At 36.2% G+C, this 22574-nt stretch overlaps 1 protein-coding gene across 1 annotated transcript in view; it reads left to right on the top strand.

Moving 5' to 3' along the window:
- Positions 1-22574, top strand: part of LOC141390820 (protein toll-like) — a 388884-nt gene that overhangs the window by 197016 nt on the left and 169294 nt on the right. The window contains exon 5 of the mRNA XM_073963779.1: positions 19805-19868. The gene's annotated coding sequence lies outside the window, so the exon portion shown is untranslated. The remainder of the gene's footprint in view (positions 1-19804; positions 19869-22574) is intronic.

Below are 22574 nucleotides of genomic sequence, written 5' to 3'. Positions count from 1 at the left end.
ATTACACTAAGGTCCTGGAGGTCTCATTCGATACCTTATATAAGTATTCTGCGCATAACAGCTATATGCGTTAAGATGAGAGGTAAGGACAAGGACCTTGGAGTCTCGTTACGTACAACGCGGTAGATCGGTCTATGGTAAGATCTGCGATGACAGTGTGGTGAAGCCAACTTAAATGAGACGGAATGGAAAAACTTACAAACTTGCAACAGCAACAAGGTGTAGCCTTATGTCTTCGGGGGACCGCTTGTATGGGGAGACTAAGATATCTACAGTGCATCGGCATAACAAAATGTTAACGTTGCTGTATCGGCTTGTGTGCTATAAGCAAAACTATCTAAACCACCATCGGTTGGTTTAGCCCAGGATTGATGGTGTAATGCAAAAAATGTGCCCAAACATGTAATAACTGTCAGAATGATACGCTGGCGCTGCTTAACTGCCCAACCAAAGTACATAATCTAACTCCTGTTTCGTTACGGACAAATCCTGTTCAGATGGCGTCATTTCTAAACTTGGAGTTGGAAGCGGAGTCGAATCACTAATATAAAAACGAATACGTGTTTAGTAGCAGCAACAACTACAATTGATGAGCACGATAATGAATGAGTATTCGATTTTGCTGAAGCCAACATTTGCACATCGTCATTCAAACTTAAAGGCATTTGAAGATGAACTACATTAGAAAACTTTTCCAGTTAGCTCCCTCACAAAAGTTCAAAATTTTCGCTGATATGCAGTTTAAGAACTATTCGAGTATCGTTTTGAAATTTTAATCGACGGTAGTCATTCCTAGATGAACTGTGTCGGCCCATTCTAACCTGACGACCCTAATGGTTCATCCTGAATTGTCTAAACCACCTCTCGTCAATTCTAGCATTTGCCCGTGTAGATGATATGTAACTGTTTTGCTACATACCTCTTCTCTATAACCTCCAACCTTTGAATATAGTCGGGATTTTATGCAAATTTGTCTTTATAATGTTATGGCAGTTGTTGCTGCTATTGTAATTTTTGTTGTTGCTAGCGGTTATGGTATTAGCAATGGCAACGACGGTGGTATTACAACGCATAACGTTGTAGGTTTTGTTATGCAATGTTTAATATCCTTTTGGGTGAATGCATTTGCTATCTTTGCAGTATAACATTCTTTCCCTGCTCTCTCTCCGCTAGAACCACAGTGGAGTAACTCTATCTTTGAACACGCACACACACAAGAAAGACACACGCGACACTCGCAGACAACTGTATAAAATACCTACACTTTACCTGTCTGCCCACAGCTTATGAGAACCATTGGTATGTTATAGTTTAAGGTAAGCATAAACGAACGATAAAATGAAAATTTCATGAGGTTTCCATGATGTGGATACTGGGTCTTGCTGTTGCTTGCATAGAAATAAGACAGTAGTAAAATAGATCACTGCTTTTTGTAATAAGTCCGCATACAATGGATATTTTTTTATTATTGCAAAATCATCCTCCTCCTTTTCCTCAAACAGCAGTAAATGCAAACAGAAACAGTGCTATGCGATGCGGTGGGTTCTGCGCTAGAAGAAGCTTCTGGCATTTTTATTAATTTTTACTCAACTCACAAAAATGAAATAAAAACAAAGAATATTTCGCACAAAAATATTCCAAATTGAAAAGCAATATTGCTTACATTTCCCTAAGTGAAAAAAGGTACGGTATGTCGATGGGGCGTAGGAAAATTGCTTGTATGTGGGTGGAAAATTGTTTTGCAATGGTTTTGAGCGCTTAAACAGTTGTTGGCTGTTTTCGCGTCGATATCAATCTTTGTTCTAGCCCACATTTTGTGTTTATGCTCCTCCATTCATTTATTTTGTTTTGCCAACAATCAATCACGGCGGGTAGTAAAACGAAAACAAGAACATCGCCATGAACAGTTAATGTACACATATTGATACGGGGAGAATGGGCAGAGAACAAAACCTGCCATTTGGCACCGGAAGTGTTTTCCCGTTACTGTTAGTTTACATGTGAAAACTTCATAAAAATTCGAAACCCACCATGACGCATTTACCATTGTTGTAGTTATGTTGTCGATGTTGTTGTTATTGTTTACTGTAAATGGTGATGAATTCGTTTGCCTTGAATGAAATTCGAGTTAAGTTAAATATCAACCAAGTTAACAATTATGTCCCACAACCAAACTGTCATAAATTTTAGTGGGTTTAAATCTAATGGCAATTGTCCTTTCTTTCCTGGGTGAAGGAATAAGTAAATATATGTTTTGTTACTTTTTGGCAATGAATCAAATGCTGTGCACGTTTTGTAAAAATGTTTGTATATGATGTTTTTTGTAGGCCATGACATGTTTAGCTGTATTAAGAAGTTTGGGCAAAATATAACTTTATTTGCATAAATTCTTTGCATAACAATTTGAAGGTTGAAAATGATTGCCTCGAAAATATTTTCATGGAAAATCGTTTAAGTCTTTGTTTTTCGTGTATGTAAATTTAAAGAAATGGTATATTTTCGTTAGCATGTAAGGTTTTATAAAGCCACGATCGAACTCTATATGAGCCGTTCCCTTCTACACCACTATATTTGACTGCAAATTTTGGTTTCTATTTTTGGTGAAATTAAGAAGCTTTAAAGGCTTTTTAGAGATGTTGACCTTTTAAAGAGAACACATAATAAAATGAAGCAAGTGAAAACGGGGCACAGTGGTTCAGAAGGTTTTTTTTCTGACAAAACTCTGTAAGTTTTAAACGGATAGAAATATTTTCATAATTTTTTTGTTCGATAGGTAACACTGTCAGCTTTCCGGTGAAAAGTCAAGTTCGATATTAAAATTTTCGATTTTTTCATACTTTGCATCAAAATGTGAGTGTTCCGATCTGAGAAAAGGTAAAACTACAATAAAACTATAAAAATAAAACATTATAAAAAAACAACATATTTTTTGTATATATTTAATATTTATTATTATTTCTTAACCTCTGAACGCGGCGCTGTCATCAATCAGGGGAAAGTTAATTGGCCTAATTTCAGAATAAACCAAACGCTTCAAAGCAGCCTCCGCTTGCTATACACCTTCTGGTCGAATACCCGAAGTGAGACCAAATTTTCCAAAAGTGTCTGTGAAACTAGCAAACGAGCGTGATGAGCTTCATGGATCTAGCCCCAGTGAGCCTAGGACTAGGGATCCGACACTGAAAATTAAAAAGTTGGTCGGTGGAATTTAAGGAATTGCAGCATTGAGGCCGGAATACGTGAATCGTGAGCAACATTTAAGTCATTCTCGAACCCTGAGAATAAGGTGCTATCTTCCTTCCGAAGTTATACGATCCGAAGCGGTTATTTTGATCGATGGTTCGTAGAGAACGCCGAGAGTGGCAGGTCGTAGAAAAGAGTACTACGTCGCATTAGATAGTTCATGCCGAGGAGGAAACATAACAATTGAATGGATGATGATACACCGGGGGTGGAGTATCTTACGATAGTTCTCAACCTGTCGCTAACTACCCACATCGTGCCCGAAGTCTTGAAAATGGACAGGTTGGCACCGCTACTGAAAAAGGCAAGAATGCCAATAAAGTTGAATTGTATACACCAATTTTGTTGTCGTCCGTAGCTGTTAATCTTGAGGCTTTACTCTTCCCCAGTATCAGCATAGTTATCCAGTTGGCGATTATCAGCATAGCTCCCTTTAGCAGCACTATAACAGCGCGACAACTCAACCATAACATGTCATAGGACAGTGTTGGTGACTCTCGAGTTATCCAAAGTCTTTGATACTGTTACCGAATCCACGCTGTTTGAGGACATCGAGCAGTCTACCTTCCGGTCAAGTTTCAATGTTGAAACATCAATTATATGTAGGAGAAGAAGTTGAAGCGCCACACAGTGGAACAAGGAGTTCCCCAAGGTATTCCATCATCTTCCTGTAGCATTGAGATCTTTACCTATGCAGATGATTGCACGATCTTGGCACCGAGTACTTTTCCTAATGTAATTTGTGATAGTTGGAACACCTACTTGATCGATCTTATCACCTGTCAGACGTGAGGAGCATGAAAATATCCGGCCACTCTGTACAGCACAAAGAGTGCGGAAATGAGGACAGAGTTGAATATCCTTGTCGTTGGTAGCAGCAGGAAATCCCCAGCACTTGGGCTACAGACAAAGAATCCTAGTAGAGCACGTATAATGTAATCGGTCGGCGCTAATATGGTCCTATGCGGCGCCAATATGATCCACGAACGTGAATGTAACGCTACCGAACAGTATATAAACCTGTCAGAATGCCTTCCTTCGAACTGTAACAGGGGACTTGTCAAGTCATCACAGGGGAGAAGAAGCTTCTTCTTCTAGTATGGCAATTCGTTGCAGTACTTGCTCGAATGTCATCGTGAGAGTTAACTTAATCATAAGACACGCCCACCCAGCCATTTCACGCCCAACGTTACCAGAGAGAACCCTTAGATCAACAAGCCTATGAGGTAGGTTTGAATAGTAGCAGATGCTATAAACAACTATAGTGTAAATGCGGTCCTCGAAGTATAGTACATGCATCATTTATAGCAGCTGATGAATCCCATCTGCCACGACAGACCAGAGTAGTTTTGACTCAACTACGTTCGGGATGATGCTACCGTCTTAAATCCTATAGGGCAAGCATTGCTCACAACGTGCAAAACATCTGCCCAGCATGCGATACAGGCTCGCACGACACACTGCATCATTTCAACTGTCCTGCCAAATCCAATCAACAATGAAGAGGTCTCTTTCCTAAATACGGAGATAGAGCCAGAGCCAGACTAAGCATGAAAAAGGAACATACAAAAATATTATATGTTATTACAATAACAACAAAAGTTCAAAAGTGTCTCTTAAGTTCACTCTAAGATCTGTTGGAAGATGGTCTTGAAATTTTCATCGAATGTAGTCCTAGTGATTTTAATTGCAACGATATAATTGTTTGGTGGTCAAATCCAAGCTTCCTGACGTAATGATCGAAAAGCTCTATAAATCCTACAGTCACCAACTAAAATAGCACGATAGCCATTGAAAGAATGATATTAGATCCTCCTCCGCAAAAGTTCAACAACTTTTTCTTTTTAAATCGCATTTGAGGCTACTCCCGGATAGTGTTGAAATTTTAATAGCGGCGGGTAATCGTGTGATCATGATTACAACATTATTATTATTATTTTGCTTACCTGGGAAATCCCCGAAATGTTCTAATGTTCAGAGCCACTCCTAAAGTTTTCTTAAATCTGTGTGGTCTTTGTTAACGCTATAAACACAAAAACAATTTTTTTCTTGCGCAAGTCCATACTTCCTGAGATATTTGCTCAAAAGCTCCAAGAAACCATGACAGCACCAACTAAAATGGCAAATCCGCAAGATAATTCTCGCAGAGAGTTTCTGATTGGTGCAGACTTTACACATCGTATTATTTCTTCCAGTCATATATCAGGTTGGAATACAGACTATATCGGTCCATTCCTTCGGGTACCTCCTACACAAAATTCGCATCGTTTTGATTCTTTTGTTTCAGTAGGTTGTTCGAGCGACATATACCAAACACTTTAGTTACTAAAAGTGTTTGGTATATGCCAGTGATTTGGTATATCCCATCATTTCGGTAAAAAATCAATATATTTTATATACGGCATAATTATTGTGTTTGGTTTGGTTTTGTTTTCCTTACTTGTTTTATATAATTTAAAACACTACAAAAACCTCACGCAAAAAAACTTCCTAATGAGCTCTAATAACTTCATTGTTAAACCTCCTAATTCTTTTTCCTACACATTTTTTTAAAATATTTCAACACATGTATAAAGTTACGTTGCTTGGTTTTGTTTCATTTTTCAAATGAATTTTTAAAATCCTGCAATGCATGCTATTACTTATTTATAACTCCACTCCACAACTTATAGCAAGCAGCACATGTACATTACCCAACGCTATTGTAATAATAAGCTTAAGCACACAAAAGAAACAATGCCTTTAAATGAGAGGAATTTCGACATGGCACGCAAACGCCATAAATTTCATTCTTGGCAGTGTTTAAAAATATAAACTAAAAAACACAGCTAGCTACCTTGAGCTATGTAAGTAAGTAAATCATTTGATGGTTGTGGTCTCAAGGTTATCCTTTAGCACTCACAATCATTCTTCAACACAAAACAGCAGCAGCACCAGCTAGGAGAAACTATAAATTTTAACTTCCATAAACTTAAACCACTCTAAGCTAACTTAAAACATATAATTTTGGTTTTTAAGTATGCCACGATGGTTGCTGCTGTTACATGCCACACAAACAAACAACGAAGCAGCCATCACTCCACCAACACCATGGCTGATTAAAAGGATTTATTAACCCAAAATCTTAGACAAGTCAATAAACATTTTTTCATTTCAAGTTTAAAAGTGAAAAGATGGATTATTTAAAATCACACTATGACCAGTGCTCTTCCTCACAGGGTGCCTGCCTTCCTGTCGGTCCATACTCGTTCCGTAATAAACTTAAAACATTGTATAGAAAAGTTTATGCGATTTGCCTTTCGTGGCCTTTGGCTTATTTAAGGTAATTTTCAACATTTTTGTTTTTTTGAAACAACTTCTCGTAAAGATGGACTATCGTGTTTTATTCTTATTAACAACTCCTAAAAGTAGGCAAGAAAATTTATAACGCCTTATTGTTATGCCATGGCGTTTATCTTCCATTTCCTTTGTGTAATTATTTATTTTATTACCAAACAAAATAAAAAACAACAACCAAACAATGAAAAGAAATTATATTATATTTTACTTTTTTACAGCTTATCTCTTTTTTATGTTTTGTTGGTTGTCAACTATTATTCGTTACGATTGTTTTTTGTTTCAGTTGTGTTATTTTATGACCATGGCAGCAGCAGTGGTGGTAGACTGTGAAAAAGAATGGCCGTAAATATTTTATTACTCTCCAAGCAAAAATAATTTACTATATTCTCACAGTATGCAAAAAAAAATAAAAAAAAAACATTTCATTTAGAAAATTGTCTCAACTGGCCAGTAATAACGAATTGTAGCAAACAGCTATGATAGGCTGAAATTTTCGCTTTATGCTATACCACCAAAGTTGAAGAAGGTTGTAGGTTTTTATAAGGCTACAAGATATCGCTTTTAACAAAATATTGGGAGATTGGGTATGACTAGGGTGTCACCGTAATGCAGTGTTTACCTTGCATTCCTTGTACACCTTTGAGAAGGCAGCCTTACATTATTCAGCGGTGCAGACATTCTTCAGTATGCAGGAGCAACAATTATTGAATAATCTTTTAAAATTTCTATTTTCGCTAGACGGTATATGCACTCAGAAGGTAGTGGGTTCGATTCCCCTCAGTAATATTGGCGACATTTTCTGAGTATTCCAGTAATGTAAAACATCTCTACAAGTGGTGTTTTAGGACATGCCGTTCGGACTCAGCGATAAACTATAGGTCCCATATCTTTGAGTTAATATGAATCGTGGTGCACTCATTGATATGAGAGTAGTCTCCCTTGTCCCATCTGGGATGTTTGTGGAACAATTATTATATCTATTCCTTTCGAATATTTTATAAACGGAGCAACCGATTTGGCCCTACTATTGGTCTTAAAATATTTTGTCCAAACTTAGTTATGTTTAAAAGGGGGCCATATCGGTTCACTCCCTGGGGATCCACCCACACACACATGCAACATTTTTGTTTAAGTGCGATTTAGGGACTGTTTGAGAACCTTTTGGACATTTTATATTATGTTTTTCGTGGGAAAGTCCATGTTCCAAAATGGACTATATCGGTCCATTCTTTAAGGAACCTCCGCCGCAAAACTTTTGAGATTTAATCCACGATTTAATACGTCTAAAATTCTGAAAACGTTTTTTGGGAAAAATGTATTTCAGTTCGCACAAGCCTAAGGTTATATTCCTTTCGGCAAAGCCGACTGATACTATTTTACTTGTTTTCACTCACATTTTTATTCCCTGCACCATTTATTCCGCTTATATAGGGTCCCCGGCAAATAATTCCATTGAATAAGGTATATACGTATATTCTTGAGCACAAAATTCATAAGACGATATAACCGTCCGTCTGTTGAAATCAAGATACAGGACGCACTTTTCATTTAGCCCCCGTATAACGGTACCTCCCGATTTTCGTTATTTTGAAGGTTGTGTCCTCAATATCCCACCAAAATAGCTGACACTCTGTATTAAGTCTTCATTGGGGGTATAAAACTTTCCACCTAAAATTTGTTGGTGTAGGTCCACGTCTTCATATAGGCTCCATAGAACGATACCTTCCTATTTTCAGTATAGTGAAGGTTGCAGCCTCAATATCCCACTAAAACCTATAAAACTTTCAACATGAAATTTATCGTATTGACCCACGTCTTCATATAGTCCCCAAGCAGTACCTCTCGATTTTCGGTATTTTCAATTTTGAGCCCTCAATATGCCTCCGAAATTGCTGAAATTTGGTATATAGTTGTTATTGGCAGCATAAAACTTTCCGCCAGCTCCTATAGAACAGTACCTCCCGATTTTCGGCATTTTGAATGTTGTGACCTCAATATCCCACCGAAATCGCTGAAATTTTGCATTTGATTTTCCACGCCTTCACATAACCCCCATAAAACGGTGCCTTCTGATTTCCGGTATGTTGTATGTTGTGGCCTCAATATTCCACCGAAATGGCTGTATTAAGTCCTTGTTGGGGGTATACAACTTTCCACCTGAAATTTATTGGTATAGGTCTATTTATATAGCCCCCATAGAACGGTACCTTCCAATTTTCGGTATTTTGAAGGTTGAGGGCTCAATATCCCACCAAAATCGCTGAAACTTGGTATTTAGTCTTCGTTGGGGCTACAAAAATTTTCCACTTGCAATTTGTCAGTATAGGTCCACGCCTTCACATATCTGTCATTTAAAGGTACCTCCCGGTGTTAAGTATCTTGAAAGTTGTGGCCTCATTATCACCCTGCAATGGCTGACATTTGGTGTTTAGTCTTCGTTGGGGTATAAAACGTTTGACCTGAAATCAACCGAAATGATTGAATTTTGCTATTTAATCTTCGTTGGAGTTACAAAACTTTCCTCCATAAATTTCTTGCTGCAGGTCCACATGTTATGCAGCCTCCATAGAACGGTACTGCCGATTTTCTTTCCTAAAGATATAAAACATTAATACATAATATATATATATAATTATATATAATTATTACATATTATCACATTCCTTGCAAAAAATCAGGTTGTTGACCTACCACAGTTTGGTATAGCCCTCATATAAGACTAACTCGAATTAAGATGTTTTGAAGATACTCAGAAAATATCGAACTCCATATGTAGTTCAAAATTTCCAAACCTTTTTGGTGTAGGTTGTCCCAAAACAGTTACCAAACTAACAATACAAATAAGTACAAAATCAAATTTTTTACGCTGCAATTTATACAAAATAAAAAAACACGTGGAATGACAACAAACTTTTTGGCCAACAAATAACCACCAAAAAGTGAATGAATACCATCAGTCGTAAACGGAACCATAAAACACACAAATTGTAATAAATGGGTAATAAGAAATATCATTCAGCTGAGGATGGATGCAAAACGAAAACACAGAGAGAGATTGGAAATTGTCCAAGTCTGGTCGAGTGACTGGTAAGCTGGATAAATGAAAAACCAAAAAACACCAGCCGAGTAAACAGAAGTATAGGCAGTAAAATAAAACTTAAATGTTGACAAGTGAGATGACTGCAGAGACATCCTTGCAGCTGGACATACCATCTACCAGACACACAATCAACAATAAAAAAGTTTATATTTGAATAGTAAAAAAAACAATCATCCAACTGCCCTCCATTTCCCATAGACGACATTACATCTAGTAGAGAGCGCTTTTAACAATCATCCAGAAAAGCAGATAAATTGTCCACCAGCCGCCATATGTACAAAATAATTTTGTGCCACCAGCTGCACAATGTCAATGCGTTACGACAATGCTGTCGCTTGTTTAAGAATTTTCTTTTGATACAAATGTCCTTTGAATGAATGCAACAATAGCAGCAGCAGCATTGGCACAACAACAAAACAGTGAATCGACTTTAATCTTTTTTATGTGTCTCAAGTGCTTTGTTGTGTATGTGTGTGTGTTATAATAAAAAACAAAAGTTAACTGTAAGCAGTAGCATTAATGCTACTGGACATGTGCAGGCTGCTGGCATCATACACACAGCAGTTTTTATGGATTTGTCAATAAAAATTAAAGTGTAAGAGATATCTAGATCTTTGACGACTTGGGCTCTAATATTTTTTAATGTCGAATATTCAATAGCAACTTGGACGGAAGTTATGGGATGGTGAAATGAATGTAATTTTGAAAGGGTAATTCGATAGAAGGCGTTTTAAATTCTAAAGCTCACTTATGACATAATTATTAGAATAAAATCTTATACAAACTACCGTTTAATTATTCACGAATATAACTGTAAAAAAAGCAATGTACTAGGAACATCTCTTAAGCAATAAAGGCATACCTCAATTTTATCGCCATGTGCGAAAGATTTACATGGCTGTTACTCACGACGATTAAGCAAGGCAGTGTTGACATTGTTTGGGCTGGTAATTGAGCCCTTGTATTCAGCACGTTAAAACTGCAGTTGCATTCACTGGTTAAAATTCGAGCCTCCTTAAAAATTTCGTTACTATTCTTACATAATTGCGGACAGGGGTTTGAATACAATTTATAAAGAACGGACACATATAGCTAGGTATATCGTATTATCTCTCATATGATAATCAGATTTTTTACATAGACTTTTCTAACATTTACTATATAATATTATACCCTCCATTATAAAAAAGAGGGTATCATTATACCCTACACCACTATGTGGGGAGGGTATTATAAGATGGTTTTGGTAAAAAGTTTGTAACGCATCGAAATAATGGTCGTAGACCCATACATATGTATACCAATATGAATGTATCGACGACCTGAGTCGATCTGGCTATGCGCGTCCGTCCGTCCGTCTGTCCATCTAAACCTTGTAATCACGTTACAGGTCGTAATTTTGATCGGATCGTCACCAAATTTTAGGTGTTGGTGAGGGTCCCGGAGATGAAGAAGCCTTATCTGGAGAAAAAGTCAACGTTTTATTTCAAAGCAAATATCTCCGCATCTATAAGGGGTAAATCAAAAGAAAAACCTGCTAATGAAAGTAGCAAATATCACCTTTACAACAACGATGTGTAGTAGGTTGCCGTAGGTGGTCAAACAGAGAAGATATCGAAATAGTCGCTAATACGACCCAGCTTTTCATTTTTGAAATTTTAATTATAATGACGAATTTCACAGCTTTGGTTGGCGAGCTTCCAAAAGCAAAGCCTGACTATGAAAGTAGAATATCTCACCTTTACTAAGATGCAAAGTAAAGTGAAGATATCACCTTTACAACGATGTAAAGTAGGTTGTCGTAGGTGATCAAACAACAGAGATATCGCAATAGTCGGTAATGCATCCCATTTTCCGTTTTTTTTTTTTTGTAATCACGCTACAGGTCGCAATTTTGATCGGATCGTCACGATTTTTTTGCGAGTTGATGCGAGTCCCACAGAGGAAGAAGTCTATTATGTTTGGTGATGGTCGGATAATATTCAGGAGTAGGAATAAGCAAAAAGCTTATGTGGACAAAAGTCAACGTTTTTTCTTATGCGAATATCTCCGCTTCTGGTAAAAGTATTCCAAATGGAAAGCCCGTCAATGGAAGAAGAAAAGATCTCCTTTATATTAATGTAAAGTATGTTGGCGTAAGTGGGCAAACAACCGAGATATCGCAAAAGTCAGTAATATATCCAATTTTTTTCATTTTTTATTCACGCTACAGGTTGGAATTTTGATCGGATAGTCACGAAATTTTGGGGGAAGATGGGGGATAGATAGCCCCCATAGTGCGGTACTTCCCGATTTCCGTTATTTTGAAAGTTGTTGCCTGATCCCTAGAAATGGCTGAAATTTTGTATTCAGTCTTCGTTGTCGATATAAAACTTTCCACCTGAAATTTGTAGGTAGAGGTTCAGGTCTTCATATAGCCCCCATAGATCGGTACCTCCTGATTTCGGTATTTTGAAGGTTGTGGCCTCAATATACTACTGAAATGTCTGAAATTTGGTATTTAGTCATCGTTGGGAGCATAAAACCTCCCACCGGAAATTTGTCGGTATAGGTCAACGTTTTATTATAGTCCCCATAGAGCGGTACTTCCCGATTTCCGTTTTTTGAAGCTGCCTCATCTCCCCAAATGGCTGACATTTGTTATTTAGTCTTCGTTGTGGACATAAAACTTTCCACCTGAAATTTGTAGGTATAGGTTCAAGTCTTTATATAGCCCCCAAAGAACAGTAACTCCCGATTTTCGGTATTTTGAAGGTTGTGGCTTCAATATCCCCCAAAATGGCTGAAATTTGGTACATAGTCTTCGTTGGGGTATAAAATCCTGCATCTGAAATTGTTCGGTATAGATCCACGTCTTCATATAGTCCCCATGAAACGGTACCTTACGATTTTCGGTATTATGAAGTTCTTTGTATAGCTCCCACAGAACTGCAATCACGGATTTTCGATATTTTGGAAGTTTTTGTCAGGGGTACAAAACATTATAACAGGTACAAAACATTCCTTGCAACAAAAAAAAAAAAAAAAAATCACACAGCATACGCCCACGTTTTGCCAAAGGCCCCATGAAGGTGACCCACCCATTTTGAGATTTTTTGAAGATTTTAATAACATTTCCCCACCGAATTGCTTGTTAATGGGAATAATATTATCCATATATATGTAGGTTTTAATCTAACCCCCATGGACCGGTATTGTCGAATTTTAGGTATTTCAATGGGGTTTGTTTTTCAAATTTTTGAACCAGTAATTTGGTATTATGTTTAGTCACAGGATACAAGGACAACTCTGACGCCCCATGTGAGCTCTTTTAAAGAGTGTTGCTACATTTTCCTTCTGAAGTGGATGTCAACTGGTATTTTGAACTCTGAATGGGTAGAAAATCTTCACACAGAAAATTATCAGTATAAAGTGATTATCATGCGTTAAGATATTATTCTCCTCCAAGGAATTATAGTTAACGTAGGGAAAGAGCTTAGTAGTTACTAGCTGTTCATATTTACTTAAATACAGTGGTGGTGGAGGGTATAACAAATTTAGCCCGGCCGAACATAACGCCTTTCTTACTTGTTATTCAAAATACTTTTTATTTTGTTACTTTCTCATTGCTATTGTAAGCGATAATCCCTTACAACTTACCATAAGCTGCATTAATGTATTGCTTACAGTTTGTGGCCACTTTTAACCTCTTATACTACTTAAAATTTCATTGAACCTTGTTGCTGAGTTTGGTTTGTCTCGTTTAATTGTTTTAATGCTTTCCATTCCATACTTATCGTCATTCTTGTTGCTTAACAAAAATGTATTTTAGAAAGTATATTCACAGTGAAACTTTTCACACGTTTCTCAAACAACACATTAACTAAGCAGAGTTTATTTTCCATGAATTTACACTTTGTGAGAGCTTTGGAATGCAGGGTTCCACTGTCGATTATTTGAACGCTTGTTTTTGTATGGTTGGCCAACCATCCTAACAAACTAGCAACCGGTCTATTTTAATTTCATGCTTTAATAAACAAAATAGTAATAAAACTAAGTGTATAATAAAGTTTCGTATAGAAAATGAAAAAAAAAAACCTGAAACAGGTAGTTATAAAATATAGAGCTCCACATAGTACATAGTTATAGGAAAACATTTGTATGAGATTGGTAGACAATTTTATAATTTCATCAGCAAAGGTGTTGAATATTTCTAATGAAGAAGATTATGCCAATATGCAAATTCGTATTACATGATATAATCTAGATTATGCCGGCACGTAAGTATGCAAAGTAATAAAAAAAGTACAAAAATATGATAGAACCGATACAGAAATTGCAATTTTAGCGATTTAATATTTAAAACCGATTTTTATCAACGATTGTACTCTTCAATTTTCCTGATTTTTTTGTATTTAACTACGATTATTTACAAAAATGTTGAGTCCCATGTGGTAGTGGGAATTGAATAATTACCATTTTGTTCTAAATTTGTGGATTTTTAACCAAAAAGAAGTAAAAAGAGTATCAATCGGCTTTGCCGACAGAGATATATCCGCAGCCTATAAGAATTGAAACTTTCATCTACGGCCAGATCGAATGTGTTTAGGGTCTTTTCAGAATGTTGTGGCCCTTTTTTGACATTTAAACTTGCCGACAAAAATGTGGATTGGGATTAAATCTCAAAAGTGTTGCGGAGGAAGTACTTAAAGGAATGTACCGACATATTCCATTATGGAAGTGGATCTTATTTTGGAGGTCACATCTTTTCGATAGATATCGCGCCCACTAGTCATTTCAGTGGGTCATTATATAACTATTGGACCAGTATGCCAGGATGCATGGACTTGTCCTCGGAAAACAAAATATCGCTGTAAACAGGACCACAACAATCAGCTTCAGTATAATTGCACTTAGACACAAATTTTGAACTTTTGTACCCTAAGAAGAGCACCGATATGGGCCATTTTAAAAGTTAAACTAAATTTGGACAAAATATTAAGAGATCCTAAGTTTGGACCAAATTGTTTGCACTGTTCCAGAGATATCGTGCATTTAAGTGATATTTTTTAAAATATTTGGGGGATGTATGGGAAATTGTGGACCGGTATTGCCCATCTTCGAACTGACACTAAGTTTGGACAAAATATGACGAAAACCAACTTTTGGGCCAAATCGGTTGATTAGTTCGAGTGTTATCATGCTCTCCAGCCACTACATATGCCGCCTCTAAATATGGCTTGTTTACACCTCTCGTGCTGTTTTCTCAAGAAGTATGGACTTGCCACCGAATAAACTTTTACCGTCGTAGTTGAGGCTGCGAATGCATTTTGCTTCAACAAAAATCGAATTTTTATTTGAAAATTTTGCCTATTAGGCGAAGGTCATTTTTTATTAATTTTTTAATTAATTTCTCGTTAGAGACGAGCTTACTGACCAAGATGCTTTTTGAAAAAGGAAAGCCGACGATACGAACCCACACGATCACCACTGTGTGACATGCATGTTTCGCCTTTGGTTTAGGAAGGCTCCTCAGACACATCGACTGTGGGGCGGCTTCGCTATCCTCTAACTTATTTCCTCTTTCAAATGCAAGTTGTTTTTTTTTACAAAGTTGAATTTTTTGTTAAAATCTTTGTATGGCTTTCATGACAAACGCTTAGCGTAGCCTTTGAAAGTTATGAGTTTGGTTCTGAACACTAACACGCCGTGACAACACTTTTTTCCATGTGTGTTTTCAAGGACGTGGGTTCGAACCTCAGCCTGGCTCAAGCTGATTTTTATTTTTATTTGAAAATTTTGCCTATTAGGCGAAGGTCATTTTTTATTAATTTTTTTTAAATTAATTTCTCGTTAGAGACGAGCTTACTGACCAAGATGCTTTTTGAAAAAATGACCTTCGCCTAATAGGCAAAATTTTCAAATAAAAATAAAAATCAGCTTGAGCCAGGCTGAGGTTCGAACCCATGTCCTTGAAAACACACATGGAAAAAAGTGTTGTCACGGCGTGTTAGTGTTCAGAAACAAACTCATAACTTTCAAAGGCTACGCTAAGCGTTTGTCATGAAAGCCATACAAAGATTTGAACAAAAAATTCAACTTTGTAAAAAAAAAACAACTTGCATTTGAAAGAGGAAATAAGTTAGAGGATAGCGAATCCGCCCCACAGTCGATGTGTCTGAGGAGCCTTCCTAAACCAAAGGCGAAACATGCATGTCACACAGTGGTGATTGTGTGGGTTCGTATCGTCGGCTTTCCTTTTTCAAAAAGCATCTTGGTCAGTAAGCTCGTCTCTAATGAGAAATTAATTAAAAAAATCGAATTGATTCGAGAGCAAGTTTTAAGTGAACTTATCCGAAATTTTGGGTGATTGAGTCCATATTGGAACCTCATCTAAGTCTGGTAGAAATTTCACGATGTCCAAAGTATGGACGAAATCGGTTGCTCAAATTTGCACAAATTTTTCGAACATTTTCGAATTTTTGTGGAGGAGGTACCGGTAGGACTGGACCGATATAACCCATCTTCGAACTTAAACAAAGTTGGACTAAATATTACGACAGCCAAATTTTGGATCGAATCGGTTTATCCATCGAGAGGAAAGAGCTAGAGTTCTGACATTTGGAATGATTGTCTCTGATGGAGAGTTTAAAAGATATACGAAAGGGTTTTTGGAAATTCGACCTCTAAGTGTACGAAAAGTACTAAATGGAACTAAATTAAGTACAATTTAGATTCGGGTGAACGGATAGAGCTGCAAACCTGAAATTTTGGAATTAGGATTGATGTTGAAGTGTAGGATTTAGATATGGAGGTAGCGTTGGAAATTCGTACTTATGTGTACGAAAAGTACTAAATGGTACTAAATTTAGTACAATTTGGATTTGAGTGAATGGATGGAGGTGGAATCCCGAAATTTGGAATTAAGATTACTGTTGGAGTGGAAGATGGAGATATGGAGGAGGTTTAAGGTTATCATACTTATGTGTACGAATAGTACTAAATGGTACTAAATTTAGTACAGTTTGGATTTGGGTGAATTTACAGACACAACACGGAAGTTGGACATCGGTAAGCTGCAATCACAACAGATTGCCACAGCATATTCCACTCAACTGGCCGAACGGCTTATTCAAAGCACTCCTAGTCCCGATAACATATCAGGACAATGGCAAAACATTGCCCACTCCATGCAAACAGCCGCAAAATCAGTACTTGGATACCAGAGACCTCCACCAAGGAATCCATGGTATGACCAGGAGTGTCGTGCTGCTATCGAAGAGAAAATGCGGCACATAGGGCTACTTTACAATCAGTAGCAAAGCGTTGCGCACGAGAGAGGTATTGGGAGAAAAAGAGAAACGTCTTTTCCGCAGGAAAAAGAGAGAGATGGAAAAGCGGGAGTGTGAACAAATCGAGATGTACAGGAGCCAGAATGAAGTCCGAAAATTCTACCAAAGAGTGAAACATCAAACTGATGGCTTTGGCACAGGCACATCCTCCTGTAGGGACCAGCAAGGTAATCTGGTAACTGATACAGATAGTGTGCTAAGGATATGGAAAGAGAATTTTTCCAAACTGTTGGTATCCAATAGTAGCGATGTCGACGAAGCTACCACAGATCCAATCCCAGAAGATGGTATTGAATGTATACCACCCGTCCAAGATAAGGTAAAGACAGCAATAAATCGGCTGAAGAATAATAAGGCAGCAGGAGCTGATGGCCTACCAGCCGAGCTGTGTAAAACCGGAGGCGACACGCTGATAAGGTGTATGCATCAGCTAGTTAGCTCCATCTGGCAGGAAGAACGCGTACCCGAAATTATTGGATCATACCAATGCGGCTTTAGACCTGGCAAGTCCACCATTGACCAGATATTTACCTTGCGGCAAATCCTGGAGAAGACCTAAGAGATGCAGATCGACACCTACCACCTTTTTTCGATTATAAGGCAGCCTTCGACAGCCCGCTACGTTCAAAGGTATTCCAAGCCATGTCTGAATTTGGTATCCCCGCAAACCTCATTCGGCTTTGTAAAATGACTCTAACTGACACAAAATCTTCAGTTAAAATAGGAAAGAACCTCTCCGAAGAGTTTTGTACCAAAAGAGGTTTCAGGCAAGGAAACAGCCTTTCGTGTGATCTTTTCAACATCCTGCTAGAAAAGGTTATACGAGAGGCAAACGTCAAAAGAAGTGGCACAATCTACACCAATAGCCACATGTTACTTGCTTATGCTGTTGATATAGACATCATGGGACGATCAGTAAAAGAAGTAACCGATACCTTTATGAAGGTAGAAGGAGAATCTGCTAAAATGGGTCTGGCGGTAAACGGCGACAAAACCAAGCTGATGGTGTCGACGCGTAATGCGTCCATTGAGATCGGACAAACTGTTGAAGTTGATTCCTATAATTTTGAGGTAGTAAAGGACTTCGTATACCTCAGCACCGCCGTAAACACAACAAACGACATCAGTTGTGAAATAAAAAGAAGAATTGTATTGGCCAACATATGCTACTTTGGCTTAAGTAAACACTTTAAAAACAAAGCCACAACTCGTTAAACAAAAACAACGCTTTACAAAACACTGATACTACCCGTGCTGATGTATGGTTCCGAAGCCTGGGTACTTGCGCCAACAGATAAGGCAGTGCTTGGCGTGTTCGAGAGAACAACTCTTCGAATGATCTACGGATCAATCTGCGTTGACGGTGAATATCGGCGTCGCATGAACCATGAGCTGTATCAGCTATACAACGACATCGGTATAGATAAACCTATCGAGATGCAGCGATTGCGTTGGCTAGGCCATATCATAAGAATGAGCGATGATGAACCCGCTAAAAAGGAGTATAAATTCGAGCCACATGGCGGCGCACGCAGAATTGGCAGGCCAAGGAATAGATGGCGCAAAAAAGCTCATGATGAGATGAAAAGGCGCGGTATTCCAAAAAGCGAAGCACTAAACAGAGAGAATTGGAGATAATTTCTTAGTTCGGTCTATGGAACAAATGTTCTGTAATGGGCCAGCTAAGTAAGTAATGTATTATAGTTGCTGTTGGTATGTTGGGTTGAGATATGGATGTGGATGTGGGTATACGTACTATAAATCGACACCTCCAAATAATAGTATGCTAAGTCTAAAAAGTGAGGTTTGCAGGAGAAGCTCTCAAAGTTTGGAAATTTTTTTGAACTTCAGTACTATGCTAAGTCAATATTTGTATATAACTTCTGTTCGGATTTACCGATCATTACCAAAATTAGACAGAATTTAAGTTAAAGGACGTTCGACACCTCCAAATAATAGTTTGCTAATTCTGAAAAGCGAGTTTTGCAGGACAAGCTCTAAAAGTTTGGAAATTTCTTTGACCTTCAGTACTATGGTAAATAAATAATTGTTAATAACTTCTGTTCGGATTGTCCGATCATTACCAAAATTTGACAGAATTTAAGTTAAAGGACGTTAAATATAAAAATGTAAAGAACTTGAAAACATGCTAAGTCGACTTAGCATACTATTATTTGGAGGCGTCGAAATGTACGAAAAGTACTAAATGGCACAGAATTTTGTTCAAATTGTTATTGATTAAACGGGTAGAGATGAATTTGTGAAATTCGGTATTAGGATAGCAGTTGGCGTTTAGAGTGGAGAAAGGAGGAGGTTTTGGAAATTTGTACTTATGTATTCGAAAAGTACAACGGTAATTGGTTTCGGGAGAACAGATAGAGCTATAAATGAGTATCGCTCTTGGGATATAGTTTTGAATATAGGTAAAGGTATTCGAACTGTTCTTAAATGAAATTAAATATCAATTAAAATAGGTATTAGTACATCAAAATGTTCCGTGTCCACCATTTTCATATTTAATATTGCTTATTTGTATATTATTCCCTTTCCACATACGAAGTAGCGGGCATTTTGCGAGCAATACATATTTTGTTCTTGACACCTTGACTTTTATTAACACGCACATTCTTGTAATTGAAGTTTCATATTAAACGGTATTTCTCAACAAGAAATCCCTTCCCTTAATTTAATATTCTTAAATTTCAAAACAATATTATATATACTTTGTTTTTTTCTTTTTGCGAACAACTAAAACATGACTTTTTGTTCTCTTTTTTACGCTTCTTTGCAGATTCTTGTTATTCTGCTGACCTAACCAAACAAACAACTAGCCAAATAAACAATGGAGTTCTGATGTAAGTTAATATGTGCAGTATGTTGATGAGACCCCTTTTTCGCATTTTCATTATGTTATTTTTAAAAAATTACCACCTTAGTTAACTTGTTACTAAAAACTTGTTATTGTTAGCTACCAAACTCACACAAAAATAAGAAACAATAATAAAATCTACACTCGTTCGGTTGGGCATTCTTTGTTTTGTTGCCAATCCGGTCAGTTAGCTAGCACTAGCTGTTATGTTTTTGTTGGGTGTTTTTGTTTTCTGTAATCAGTTTTTGCTAACTGACTGACACATTATTTCAAATGTGCAACCAAGCGCGAATCAACGCCAACATGCAACCAAGATTCAAAATAAACAGACCGTCGAGACCGACAACAGCAGCAACACTAGCAAAATTACAGTGATTGTTTGCTGCATATGCAATATTATTGTGCCATGGTGTTATTGTTGGGGGCCAGATTCTAGCTAAAAGAACAAACATAAAATTAAAAAAATATAACCCAGCAACCTAGAAACTGGGGGATTCTACATTAAAACTATACAAAAAGTTGCATAGCTATTCTTGCAAAACTTCATGTTGTTGGCAACTAAAATCAAAAAAGGAATTTAAACCTTTATTTTGATTAACAAAATACAACTTCATTGTATCTCTATTTAAGATCCTGTATTAAATTTTCAAAATTACTATTTTTTTATTACCATGTCTAGTCAGTCCTGTATAATTTGTGTCTGAATATTGTCTGTGCAATATAAACATGTGATGTGTTCGTCTTCCCCCATAAATGTCTATACTTAACTTGCAAAGTTTATCTGCCACTTTGTCTGTCTTTCATCATGACTGACTAACTGACAATCATTCCTCTGATTGTCTATCATTTTTGGTTTTCTTTATTATAACAACACTTCCTTCAGCCAGTCAGTTGTTCTCAGGCCCTTTAACTTTATCTAGTTTCTTTAACTACTACTTAGTTCTACCGCCATTTTCATGCCATGTTCGCCTATCTACCCATTGTTACAACATCATTATTGAAGTAATTACAATTTCTCTTTGTCTTTCGCGTTCTGTACAAATATTTAAAATGCAGACACTGAAGAGCAAAAAAAAAAAAAGAAAACTAAAATAAAAAACTGGTATTGTTCGCTGATATGCGAAATGAAGGCTTTTCCGCCCAAACAAACTTCACAATGAATGAATGAATGGAGCCCTTATATGAGATATTTATACATACGCGCGTGATACATAATACGGCAAAGCAAAAAAGAAAAACACCAACAGCCGTGAAAAGAGGAAGCAGCAACCCAAATATATTTGTATTCAAACAATGCTGAACAATCAGGCAGTCGAGCAAAAATATGTACATATATTAGGGTGTATTGAATAGCCCTCAATATTGCTTTCCATGGTTTTTGTGTAAATTTCATCTGTACAAATGAATGTCCGTCCGCCTATTTTGCAAATAAAGTTGAAGAGAAAAACTGAAGTCTGTGCTGCTCCTTTGCTTTCGTAACTGAAACCAAAAATGTCAACAAATTTTACCAGTTCTTTGTTTTCGCTAAAGCACTACAACACTAATACTACAAAAAAATATTTAGGTTTTTTATTTATTTATTTTTTTTTTTTGGTTTTCACGTGTGCGCTCAGTAAACGTTTTTCTCACCACACACACAATCCAACCAATTAAAAAAGCTTGCACTCAGACAATGACACCCCGTAAATAATGCAATTAAAAATTATGCTGGACAGCCCTACTCTAAACCAGGGCCGATCAGACCACAGAGTTGTCTTTGCATTTGTTTTTCTCCCTCCCTCCCTCATGTACAAAATGCGTAAACAAAAACAAACAACCCTGTAGGGACTGAAACTGATTTTAACTCAGCTATGAACAAAGCTGTACTCTAGCGTCGATTCATGGCACAAATGCTACAGTCACACATATTATTTTGTGCATCATTGTTTTATGTTAACTTACAACTTGCTTTTTGGTAAACATGATAAATATGCCAATTGACTACTTTTACAAGGCGATGAGCGCCTAAGTAGTCAGTATTGTCCATCGCTAGATTACTTTTCGACTGATTATAAACTAACTTCTTTAGCCTAAATTTTTGTTTTTGTGTGTTTTTATGACATTGTCTTTTCATATGCTCTCTCTCTCTTTCTCACTCTGTTTAGTATTGTTAGAGAGAAATAAATAAATAAATAAATAAATAAATAAATAAATAAATAAATAAATAAATAAATAAATAAATAAATAAATAAATAAATAAATAAATAAATAAATAAATAAATAAATAAATAAATAAATAAATAAATAAATAAATAAATAAATAAATAAATAAATAAATAAATAAATAAATAAATAAATAAATAAATAAATAAATAAATAAATAAATAAATAAATAAATAAATAAATAAATAAATAAATAAATAAATAAATAAATAAATAAATAAATAAATAAATAAATAAATAAATAAATAAATAAATAAATAAATAAATAAATAAATAAATAAATAAATAAATAAATAAATAAATAAATAAATAAATAAATAAATAAATAAATAAATAAATAAATAAATAAATAAATAAATAAATAAATAAATAAATAAATAAATAAATAAATAAATAAATAAATAAATAAATAAATAAATAAATAAATAAATAAATAAATAAATAAATAAATAAATAAATAAATAAATAAATAAATAAATAAATAAATAAA

This window comes from Musca autumnalis, unplaced genomic scaffold (genome assembly GCF_047663935.1).
Source record: "Musca autumnalis isolate F117 unplaced genomic scaffold, ASM4766393v1 scaffold_1, whole genome shotgun sequence".
NCBI lineage: Eukaryota > Metazoa > Arthropoda > Insecta > Diptera > Muscidae > Musca > Musca autumnalis.
The sequence above is the reverse complement of the archived record's forward strand: the minus strand, read 5'-3'. Positions and strand labels throughout refer to the sequence as shown.